Below are 13,515 nucleotides of genomic sequence, written 5' to 3'. Positions count from 1 at the left end.
AGGCTGAGGGAGCTGGGGCTCTGGAGCTTGGAGAAGAGGAGACTGAGGGGTGACCTCATTAATGTTTATAAATATATAAAGGGTGAGTGTCAGGAGGATGGAGCCAGGCTCTTCTCGGTGACAACCTATGGTAGGACAAGGGGTAATGGGTACAAACTGGAACACAAGAGGTTCCACTTGAATTTGAGAAGAAACTTCTTCTCAGTGAGGGTGACAGAGCCTGGACCAGGCTGCCCAGGGGGGTTGTGGAGTCTCCTTCTCTGGAGACATTCAAACCCACCTGGACACCTTCCTGTGTAACCTCATCTGGGTGTTCCTGCTCCATGGGGGGATTGCACTGGATGAGCTTTCGAGGTCCCTTCCAATCCCTGACATTCTGTGATTCTGTGAAATGCCCCCAAAAGGTAATTGCCTGCCTATGATGCATAAGAAAAAATATAAACCTTCTTCCCCATAACTACATAAGAAATACCACCCTGATACTTGTTAGCTATTGCTACATTTCACTCTTCAAAAGCATTCACAAACTATTCAAAAACCCTCAACTGTGAAAATGTAGCTGTTTCTCAGAACATTAACACGAGGTTCCTATATATCTAAGTCAATTGATTTGATTCTTAACCAGTTATCTAGATAAAAAATCAAAATAAACTATTTTATGACCATCCTGCAGTTCCTCTGAGAGCCGCTGTTACTGTAAACATGTTTCGCCAGAGGCAAATTCTGTTCTCTTTTCATATAATTCCTGCTTTCCTCTAATTTTCAAGGTTGCTTTAGTAAAATTAAGACAATAGGCAGCCAAGACAGATGGCACTGAATTTTGTTTTACAAAACTGTTTCCCCACACAGTGACACATATTTTATACATCCAAATCTTCTTCCAAACCCTGAGAATGCAAAGTTTGACAACTGTTTTTTCTTGTTTCAGGGAGAACTTTTACAAACCATCACAAACTGCACCGCTACAGTATGGAAGATACTCAGTACTAACATGTAGTTTTCCATATAAGATTTTGACTTACTATATGAATTCTGCTTGTTTCAGTTAGTTTGCTTTAATATAAGAACAAAGAAATATGCTCTAGGTGATTTTTTGAAATTCCCCTACAAAATCCAAGGCAAAACGTGGTGCAGGGAACTGGTACAGGAAGGGATTTAATATCACAGAGATCACACATATACACACCGATTATTTTGGCATTTACTAATATGAATGTCATCTTATGTGTAAAGTATAAAAACACGGAAGCACAAAAAAGCATGAAGAAGGTATTTACCTACAGTCAACATGGATTCACCAAGGATAAGACGTGCTTGACCAACCCAAATGCTCTCCTGTGGCCAAAGACTGTAGTTTGGACACAGCACCACATCCCACAGGGGTCTGGTTTGGAAGCATAAGTCGCGTCACAGGCTTAAATGGGCTCTAAACTGGTTGCACCATTAAGCCCAAAGAGAATAAATTGGTGGCTTGGCTGGTGGCACATAATAAGCCAACCAACCCCAGTGGTTATTATTGTTTGATATCTTTATTAGTAAATTGGAGGAAAAAACAGAATGCATCTCCAGCAAACAGAGCAGCAATATCAAGCTTGGAAAGGGGGAGACTGATGTGTCATATGGCAGAGCTTCAACTTGGAGGAACCTTGTAAAACTAGAGGACTGGGCCAACAGGACAAGGGGTGATGGTTATAAACTAGAAGAGGGGAGATTCAGGCTGGACACGAGGAAGAAATTTTTGACCCTGAGGGTCATGAAACCCTGGCCCAGGTTGCCCAGAGAGGTGGTGGATGAACCATCCCTGGAGACAACCCAGGCCCGGCTGGACGGGGCTCTGAGCAACCTGATCTGGTGAAGATGTCACTGTTCATGGTAGGGGTGGCACTGGATGAGCTTTGAATATCCCCTCCAACCCAAACTGTTCTACGATTCTATCAACAGAAGAGGACCCATAAGAAGTAGAAAATCAAACCTGGGCCAGAATGACCCCATATATCAGTACAGACTGGGACCAGAGCGTGGCTCTGCTGAAAAGGTCCAGGGGATCACTGCTGTGGGTGCAAAACGAACGTGAGCCAGCTCGTGGAACATCTATTATAGAGCCAAACTCTTCTCAGCAGCAGAGAAAACAGGGGTCAAAATAAAAGCTGCAGCTTGGGAGGTTCTGACTGGCCTCAGACCTTTTCCCCTGGGGCAGGTAGTGCAGCACTGGCAAAGGCTGCCCAGAGAGATGGTAGAAACCGTACTCTGGAGGTCTCCAAAGTGAGGTAGACAAAGCCAGAGCTGGCATGAGCTCGTGCTGTCAACAGCTCTGCTTTGGTGGGGAGGTTGGACAAGATGCGCTATGGAGGTCCCTTACATATCAGTTTTGTGGTTCTAACCTGCAAGGACCTTCTGTAGGAATTCTTCCATATCTTAACAAGACATTTTCTTTCAGCAAGGTTCTTTGAGTTAGCGAAGAGAAGTCTATTTTCACATCAAATTCATCTACTGTAAGAAGAGACGTTCTCATGCAAGTACAATCAACTTCTGCTAAAACTAGACTTAACTGTTTCAAGTACTGCTACTGAGAAAAATGCCTCCAAATTTCAGCTGCTAAGAACTGGTACAGTAACATCTCCCTAAATCTGAAGCAATATTGTTGTTGGGTAGAAGGAACCTCGGTGATAGTTGCTATATCCAAGCAAAAGAAGAAACTGCAAACGTGCCTCCCCCAAAGCTTCTGTCTGTGAGAAATATTCAGCATTATGTGAAAGTTTGACCTTAGATTAATTGTTTTATTTGTTTGTGCCACAGCAAAATATCTCAGTCTCTTGAGGACAAATCTTGGCTGCAGGGTTTTTCTTTTGCTTTAGCTGAACATTAGTATATATCTGTGTGGTAGGAAAGACAAAAGTAAGTCTTGGTCATCAACATCATGTTTATGACTTTGGCTTGCAGCATTTGAGTCAATTTTAGATTCAGGCCTCTCCAGGTGCTCACATTCAAGTCTAAATACTGTCAATTCAAAGGTGTGTAATTCACACATAACTAAAATTCTGGTCCAAGGTGTTGCTAACAGACACTTTCATTATTTAATTATGTGGGTTTTTTCTCTGACCTGAAAATACAGACGTTCCCTTCTTACAGCTTCCAGCATGCTACTATCAAATGTGCTCCCAAATATTCCTACTTTCCAAACATTTCATCGCTTTTCCTGTGTGCCACCACTTCTCCATTACATTTAACACAAACTATTAGGCTGCCCTCTGACGACTTCTGTAGCCATTCCCCAAAGCCAACTAGTGCCTCACTCAATAAAAAGGAATTAACTTATGTTTTCCCAGACCTACGAAGCCAAACTCCACCAAGACACCTGTGGCATTTTCAAACAAGCACTCAAGGGTTTTCTGCTGTGAGATGTCTCCCTCATATTTGGGATAAGTTCCCATATAAACATCACAAATTCACAGCGGTTCATAACTTCGTACCAATCCAAACAAAATCCAGATCACCTCAAACCCAAGTGGCCTGTAGACACCCTCAGAGATCAACTATAAAACCAGATGCTCTGCAAGGAAAAGGGTAGGGAAAGATTTGGCACCATCCACATTTTGTACACAGCATCCCAAAACGCTTTACTTCAGCTGAAAAACTAAACCCCACATCTCTCACCTACCAAAAGTGTACTGGGCAAAGCAAGTTTAGAATGGGGTATCACCTGCTCACCTGGTTCCACCTGAGGTAGAGCACAGGTGAGAATTCAAAGCCGAAGGGGGTGGAAAAGAGAGTGTAAGAGTCAATTCTGTAAGAAAAAGGACACCCAGCTGAGACAGAGACCTCAAGTTCAGTCACCTGCTTTTGAAATCATTCCAATGTTTTGTAAAAAGCACTCAGGATATTTGAAAATAAGCACATTTGTCAGTTTCCAAAGCAGGTTATTGAAGCTGATTATACTGATAAAGGCACAGAGGCATGGTTCATTTTCCTCCTTCACAGCACACAGACAATTACTGTAAAGCCAGCATTCCTAGTGCCTTATTCTCTGGCTACAGAAATATTTCTCATCAGAGTATCCCACTGAACCAGTAAACAAATACACGTTGCCACATGCTAGAAATGGGAAATAACTGTTCACAGCACATGGCAGGAAGAACAGCACAAATCTCTACTAGTGCCACGGGTAGTAGCTGTAAACTACTTGTCTAACCTGGCAAAGGGAACGTTAGAGAAACTTTACAAGGCTTTGCACTTGTTCATGATGAGACATTAATTTATATCATTCTAGATTAGATCCATGCAAATACTTCTGAGTTATAAATAAGACTCCCTGTTGAAGTGCATGAAGTGAATCCAAAACAAGACATTCTTTTACTGGAATGTGAGCAGCTGTGCAGAAAATAATTGAGATTGCTAGTCAAGGACTGCTATTTCAAAGTATTCCCCATGTAAACACGGCTTTTGTTATTCTACTCTACTACGTTACACTATTACTCTCTATTGTACTTCTCTGTTTACAGTATGATATTGTAACTCCTTGATACAATTAGAGAAGAGTTAAAGGTAGAGAACCCCATTTCTCTCACCCTCCCATCCTCCCCAAATGATCTGTTATCAAGGCAAGGATCAGAGCACAGAGGAATGCAGTTTCATCCCACAGAGCACTATTATAGAATAACCATCACACCACTATAAGGAGCTTCAAAAAGCAAACTCTTAAATGTGCCCAATAGTGACCCTTGAAGCACTTCTTACTGTTTTCCCTCTCAGCAAATCTTTAGATTTACTTTATACCTAGTGTATAATCTCACTTTAATTTTCATTCCATTCCTGAAACTCTGCCATCTGTTACGCCTGAATTGCTGGATCAGTCTCTCTGTTATGCTATTCGGGACTTCGTACAAGTCTCAGACATGAATTACTATTTCTCCAGTGAATAAGGCAAAACTTGAACTTAACCTCTCAGCATTATAGAATACACTCCAGACATCCAGGCTCTGAAAACATAGATTTGCCTTCAGAAGACTGCTGAAAAATCAGCATTAAGAATCAGCATTTGCTTCCTCTGGCTGGAATCCTCTCTTTATGATTATGTCTCTTGGTAGCGTCCAGTTACAGCAGTTACACACTACAGAACGTCAAGAGTTCAAACTGATTTTCCTTTATAATTAATGTTTGCAACAGGAAATGTGCTTAATCAATTTGAAGTAGGGAGTTACAATTCTTAAACTATTTCTTGATAGATTTCTGGTGGATCAAAAATATTGGCCAAAGAAGGAAGTGGTTTAGGGTTACTTTTCAAAGGAGCAGCTGGATTCCCCTCAGTTCCAGAAGGACAGGGAACTGCTGGAGAGAGTCCAGTGCAGGGCAACAAAGATGCTGAAGGGAGTGGAGCATCTCCCGTGTGAGGAAAGGCTGAGGGAGCTGAGGCTCTGGAGCTTGGAGAAGAGGAGACTGAGGGGTGACCTCATTAATATTTACAGATATATAAAGGGTGAGTGTCAGGAGGATGGAGCCAGGCTCTTCTCGGTGACAACCAATGATAGGACAAGGGGTAATGGGTACAAACTGGAACACAGGAGGTTCCACTTAAATTTGAGAAGAAACTTGTTCCCAGTGAGGGTGACAGAGCCTGGAACAGGCTGCCCAGGGGGGTTGTGGAGTCTTCTTCTCTGGAGACATTCAAACCCGCCTGGACACCTTCCTGTGTAACCTCATCTGGGTGTTCCTGCTCCGGCAGGGGGATTGGACTGGATGAGCTTTCGAGGTCCCTTCCAATCCCTGACATTCTGTGATTGGTAACCTCCTGAAAACGTCTTGTCCAGAGAACATCCAGACAGAAGGTGGCAAAACGTCTGGTGAGCAGCGATAACTCTGAGTATCTCTGCCTTTCAGATTACTGGAAATCCAAGGCACGGGGCGCAGCAGGCTGGGCATGAGAGGAACACATCCTGGGCAGCTGTGACAGCCGAACTTCACTCAGGGTGAGTAACCCCAGGAGAGAAAAGAAGCAGAAGCGCTGGGTTTAAGAGCATGAGAATCCAAAATTAAAGCGAGGGGAGAAGAGATGGGGACTAAACGAACAAGAGTGAGCACAAAAATTGAGTGCGGTTTTACTCTGCATTCTCTCCTACTTAAGTTTCACGATTTTGTCATCAAGTACAAAATCCTGCAACAACTTCTTAAATTGATTTTTGTAAACAGTCAAGAGATAGTTCCCTGGTTATGAAACTTCTATTTGAAGTCACTTTACCACTGGTTATAGCATAATTTTTTAGTTATTTTAATTCTAGCTCTATATTGTTCAGTTTTATTGAAAAATCTCATATTTAGCACCTATATATTAAGGAGATAAGTGATTAAGATGACTAAAGAATCAATGAAGACCTACTATTCAAAAAAGAACCCCTAGCATTTTGCATAGCTTATATTAAAATGCACATTAAACATATTGACTATCAAAAATAACACGGTTAATACATGTATACCAAATTCTGGTTTTAAGTCTTGTTCTTAGTGTGTCTTTTCAATTACATTTTATTGAACAGAAAACTTACTTGACACAAATCAGATTAAATGAACATGATTAAGGGTGCAAAATCAGGCATGGCAAAGTTAGAAAACACTAAAATTAGAAAGTATCATGCTCTGCATTTTTTCTAGATGCAAAGAAACATTATGAGAGAGATCCTGCCTTATTCAGCAAGAATTTGTTCCTTGAACACTATTCAAATCCTGCTCTGAAGAAAGAAATTCCTAATGTGCTTTTCTTTGGTACTTTCCACTGTAATACCTGAGCACTCATAGATTCATTTCTTCTCATAAAATGCGTATGGTGAAGGAGGGGTATTTTCCAATCTGCAAACTAAGGCATGAAAAAGTTGAGATCAAAGGTGTTAAATGACGTCAAGTGGCCAATATGAGATTCCTAGAGCTTATTCCTCAAAGGACATGGTATTGAGCAGTGATTCATATAGTCAAATACTCAAGAGCCATGTTAAAGTACACCAGACCATTCCAAAGACCATTCCAAAGACCATTCCAAAGACAGTAAGTTGACCTAATAGCTCGCTGCTGCTAATTACAGTGATTTTTCTTCTTTTCCTCCATTCTTCCACACAAGAGATTCCACTCGTTGCGGTACCGCTTGGTTTCTGACTGTCCAACAAATCAATGTATCCCAAAGAATATAAAACTAAGATAACCACAAAAAACTATCAGCTCCTGCTGAGTTAGTGAGCTAGACTAGTTAGGCAGGCAGTCTGGCAAGCAGATTTGATGCAAAAGAAGAAAAGTGATACAGCTACAGGATGGGGAATGGGATTTCCCCTCTTGGAGACACTCAGCAGCTGGATCAGGTCACACATTGCATCAGGAAAAGGTAGAAAAACCCATCTCGTTTCTCCAGGAAACAGAATTTCTGATTTTAAATCTAATCCCCACCGTTGCTGCTTTCCTAAGGAACAGAGCTATCCACAAGAAAACCGCACACATTCCAGTTTTTGCAGGCAAAGGAGCTCAGAGGTAATAACACCTTTCACCAGTTTTGCACTGACCCTTTTACAGGCCAGACTGCTGGACTTCCACAAACAGGCTGCACAGAAGCCAAGGACAAACCAGAAATGACACCTCCCGTGCACTAAGGCAGAAATCCTGTTGACAACAGAATATACAGATGCATAATAAAAGGTGCCATCACAGTGAAGAGCACATGCAATTTATCAGAATTCTAACATTTACCAGTTTCTGAGGGTCTAACTTTAGAAACTTTGCAACTTATTTTAATACGTACCACACATTCACCGAGCTCCCCAGCACCCTTTTTTTAAAATGAAGAAATAAATATTCTGTCACACGGAATATTTCTGATAGCGAAAAGTTTGATTTGCCATGGTATATGCAGCATGGACAGTGACAACTTTGGACTGACACGACAAAACAAACAGATATAAATTGTCTCTGGGCAACAAGACCAGGCCTTAGGGCATCACTCCATAAATACTCCCAGCTATGCTGATGCGACTGTTTGCAGGAACGCACAGTGGAACACGGCACTGAAACAATGGGGTTTTATTAGATAAGAGAAAAAAACCCCACACCATACCGAAAAAAACAACCACTTTAACAGTTTAACTCATTAGTAAAGTTCATACAGCCAAAAGCAATTAGACTTCAGTGGAGGATGCGGGGGGACAGAACATCAGATTGTGTTTTTTCCATCTGAAGCACCAGGACAGTGTTCCCCGAGTCCTGCCACCGTGTGTTTCTTTTCCCCTGGTCTCGATATAGTGTGTGACCTTCTCACTGGGAACGGGAACAGTTAAGTAACTGAAAGATTGACATTACTGTTATTTTCAACTCCTTTGTTCTTATTTTGACACCAATGTTATTTTACTGGGCTATGAGTTCATAGCCAGAACCTCTTTACTGCCTTTTTGAGGTTTGTATTTGCATGCGATACTTTTCCAGGTTGTGATCAAAATACTTGGGGTTGGGGCAAATTCCAATAAACTAATGAGCAGATACAGTTCCCAAAGCAATCATCCCACATTTCTGACAAGCACTGGAAAGCCTGAACAACTCTCCTCCTTTATCAATCATTCCTCAGTTGCAGATACGCTCCATTGTCCTCACCCCCTTTTGAGATGGAAAAGTACTTTCTCCATGGAATTCTTGAAAACATTATTTACATTTTTCTAATTCCATATGCATTTTCATTTTAATGCCAATTTTTAAGTTGCCTTTTAAAAAAAAAATCCTTTGTTTTTTTAGTTGTAAAACCCCACATTAGTATAAAATTAACACATGGCTAATATGCTTATGACGGATTTGTTAGTCACAAACTGCTTGTTCCAACAATATCATAAGTGATATTAATAACCAAGCTACAAAATTTCTTTTTAAAACAAATTAAGGCTTTTTCATTTTCCTTTTTTTGTTTTTTGAACAGCAAAATCTCTGACTGAGCTGTATTCCAAACAAAAGATGTTTGTTTGAAATACTGGAAAGAATTCTAGCCTGCTGTTTCCATCGCTTTGTTCAACCTTTGGTATGGTAAATCAGATCAGCTCCTCCGCTCATGTCTGGCAATCAATAAACGGCATTCAAGTCTGCACTGTTTTCTTTTTTTGGTAGTTTGTTATCACTTTACTCACTGCAATTAAAATAATGAGCAATCAAACAGTAATCTACGTATTGCAAATACAGAGACACACCACTTGTTAGCCAGTGTCCTGGTTTTGTTAAAAACAAGAAAAAAGATTCTCTTTTTGTGATTTTTCTCTCAGCTCAGTTCTTCTGGGTGGCTGTACTTTTCTGAGCTTTAGCCTGCATGTTTTTCCTCAGATGCTGTACTCGGTGCTGATAAGAGACCAACAGAATGCTGAAGAAGCTCGTGTTTAGATTTATTACTATGGTACCAAGAAAGACTGATAAGTTTTCCCACGTTGCGTTGTGAGAGGGCGTGTTTGAGGAGGGGTGGATGGAACAGGTGACTAGAACTGACCAGCAGAAGTATTCCATCCCATAATCGTCATGCCCCCTATATAAGAGGGTGATCACGAGGGTCACTCTCTCTTCCCCCATGGCCGGCATCTAGAGAGGCCCCTGTCTGTCTGTCTGTCTGTGATCTACAGGCCTCAGGCCCTGCATCCCGCACCCAGGTTGGGTTTGCTGTGCAGTCCCGCCTGTGACTTCTGGGGGCCTGAGCTTCACCAGCTCCACATCCAGCACTTGAGATCGGTTTTGTATATTTTGTATATATATTCTCTATTTATTAGTAGCATTAGTAAAACCCCTTAAAACTCTCCAACTTGAAGTCTAAGTCTCTCTTCCTTTCCCCTTATCTCTCTTATCATCTTTCCGATCTACAGGAAAGGGGTGGCAGGACATGAGGGGATAACAGGGAGCACCTGCCACGGTTTATTGCCGCCTTGCCTTAAACCTTGACAGCCAGCTTTTTACAGACCTGAACGTCCAAATGCTTCTCATATACTTTAGGTACTTTAGTGTATCGCAAAGTTTCATGAGTTGTTTATTCTACTTGTTGCTCTCGTTGTGCTGAGTTGACTCTAAACCTCTTTTACTGGTCACCGATGGAAGGACAATTCACCTTCTTCAGATCTCCTACAATTTCATTTCCTAGGAGACTAAAAAAGTAGGAAAATGCTTGACAGATGTTTTTAGGATAGTTGAGTTTTATTTTCTCAATTCCTTCTCAGGAAAAAAAATGTGTAATTCTCATATCAAAGTGCTACCATCCTAAATATTTCAGAGTGAGAGAAAAGTACAAAACAAATTAAAGCATTCTCTGAGATTCCTCCTTTCTCCTCCTCTTTAAAAACAACTAATTCATAAGGCTGCTTAGTGTTAAATACTTATGTACTCCAAATGCTTCAACTATAAAAGATTCTGGTATACAAAGTACTCCTCATTTATCCAAAAAATGAAAATCTATTTATTAAAATATATGTTCAAACCTGAATTTAAATAACTTGGGAATTAGTCAGATTTTAATCACAGAAAGGAAAATTTAATAAATGTTCCTTAGACTCAGCATACTTGGTCCTGCAGTTTCCCTGTAGCAATGTACACACTGAGAATGAAAAACAAGGACGGTAAATTTATGGGCAATTCTAGTAATACAATAAGATACTCATTATTTTAAATTACAACATGCAAGAACATTTACAAAACTGTCTGCAAGTTCTCTTTGCCAGCTTCTCCAGAACAGGAGTGAAACAACATAAGCTGTAATTTCACATTCAGTTGCTACATGTATATATTCTTGGTTTGGTTTTAATATACTAAAGAGGTTCAACTGCAACATAAACAGTAACAAAAAAGACAAAGTGAACAACAAAGTAATACCACCCACATCTTATTTAGGTTTAAGTGACATCAATTCTTTCCACAGGGGTGATCTTCAGAAATCATGCAGTAGCCTCACATGATTTAATGGGGGTCAAACTACCCCAAAAAACAGCACAAGAATTTCTGCATATCATTTCTTTGTGTGTTATTTGCCTATTTTGTTTTCTAGTTAATGAACATCACAAATTCACCACAACACAGAGCCATTGTCTGGAACAAGCCAGAAAGGAATGCAAAACATGGTGTGGTGGACTTCATGGGAACTCAGTTTTCAAGCCACAGCACCACTTAGATCCATCTACAGAATAGTATGTAATAATGAATGAGATCAACAGAACGCACCAGCCCTTGACAAAATGCAAGATTAGAAGCCCAGATCCATTTCTGAACTTGGACAGGCTGCTAAGGAAACCCACATGATTTTAGGGGAAGATTCCAGGCATTCTACAAATTTATCTTTAAGATTTCTTGGTTCAATGGTTGTACCTGTTCGGTTATCTAGAAACATGCTTTCTGCTATGGAAATTTCAAAGTAAGAGGAATAAAAAAAGAGAGATCTACGAGATCCTAGAAGCTTTAGTAGCTTCTGTGTGCATAAATCAGTTTTAATTTAGGAACAACGAAACGAATCTCAGTCCCTGCCGTGCTAACACCGCACATTCCACACGGCCGTCCTTTCGATTTCAGAACCACATGAAGCGCTGCCATGTTTCCATGGGCTGTTTTGGCAACAGAAAGCAGACAGTTCTTCAAATGATCCAAAATGAAGCTTTATAGAATCTGACCCTGAGGAAGAGGCAGACAAAGAAGGAGGAGGTTTGAGAGTACCAAAAATGTTTCATTCCCATGAATTCCTAAGAATTTAGCTGCCAATCGGCCATTGAAAAGAAGCTGTGAAACAGTCTTATTAAAACTTTGGATTAAGAAACAGTTCAAATTGCACAGTCTGAACAACATTTAAGTATTTCCACATCAAAAGTTTGATTTTTTTTAAAAATGAATTTCCACCCAGACACTTGAAGCAAATCTACTGTAAAAACAACAACAACGAAGGTCTTTTGAGAGCAAATTCGCACTAGATAAAACCTTAAATTAAACAAAGGAGTCATTACTGGGTGCCTGCTTTAATTAAAAGTTCATTTGACCAATTTGAGACTATTTCTGCAGGTGGGCCTCTCAAGATCCAACTTAATTACTCCTCATGAACCACTTGCTCAGGCCATGAAGAATAAAAGAGAAGCTGCTGCTCTCCAGCATAACTTTGGGTTGTTTGTCCAGACATACCATGAAATAACCCCTCCTTCACAAAAATATCCATCAGCCTTAAACCTGTAGACAGAATTGTCTTTATGGACAAACAACAGATGAATCTAACCACCAAATTTTTGGGCACTGTAAACATGTTCAGCCTCCTCAAGAGTCTTATTTGGTTTACTACATTTGATTAAGACTATGCTGGGAGTACACTAAGATTTTCTCATTAAATCTCTCATCCTCATGGAAGGGGAGAAACTCCCCTCAAAATAAAAACCAATGGACTCTCAAACACTTCCATATTGTAAAAGGGTGAAAACAATGAGGGTCCATGCACCTGAATTCCCACCCACGTCTCCTGGAGATTCTCCCATCTAAATCAGCACATGCGGCCAAACGAGAAGGTACATAAAAGCTGAGCTTTTATTGCAAAAGTAGTAATTGCACAATTACATAACAGTAGGTCAAACAGCTCTGGAAATTAAGAAGAAAATTCTTTAAAAACTCCACTTTAAGAGAAAACAGCTTCATTCATGTGGAAGCATGAACATAATGAACTCCCAAATGCTTTAGCGATATAGTCATGAATAAACTCACAAGGGCTGAATAAGCATTTGCACAAATGCACTTGGAGAGTTCATAAAATAGCGGGCCACACCAGATTAAAAAACCCACAGGATGGAATCGCTCCAGAGCCGTGTCTCATATCTTTAGAGCCAAATGGCAGAATAGGAAAAGCTGGCGCGTTCCAAAAAGAGATTTTTCAAAAGTGACGAAAAACGAAAGACAGACCACACCAACTCATTGACTGGTGCTCCCAAACAGCTGCATACTAATGTCCTTGCGTACATCAGAGAGTATTAAAGAACACTTGGAAACGAACAGACAACTGGAATCTTAGCAGACTAGCCCATAGCATATAGTTCTTATAGCTTCATAGTGGGAAGTAGTTAAACGTACTAGTTATTGCTGACAGCAAACTGCCCAAGAATATCTGTGAAAAACAAACAAAAATACGACTTGAAGTTACATCGCTTTCATTAAAAACACAATCTGAAAAAACAGTGAGAGGTACTGAAACTTTTCATGGTTGCTCTATTTTATTCTTGGGTTCATAGAAAAAGAACTGGAAGGGAGAGCTCCAAAGGTCTCTGAAAGCTCCTTTCCCAAGCCCGGACCATCTACACTTGTCTCATTCCTGACAAATGTTGTCTAAACTGGAGCTTAAGGTCTCAGATAACACAGACTGTGCAGGATTTCCAGGCAGCTGATCCCAGAGTTTCTGTATCAATATGCTTAAAAAAAACCCCTAACCTGGTGGTTTGATTTTAATTAAGTTCAACCTGACTCTCTCTTGCTGTGATCTAAGTTCATTATTTCTTGCACTCTCCACCACGACTGTACAAAAAC

Source organism: Nesoenas mayeri, assembly GCF_963082525.1.
Source record: "Nesoenas mayeri genome assembly, chromosome: 4".
NCBI classification, from domain to species: Eukaryota; Metazoa; Chordata; class Aves; order Columbiformes; family Columbidae; genus Nesoenas; species Nesoenas mayeri.
Note: the sequence above shows the minus strand (reverse complement) of the source record.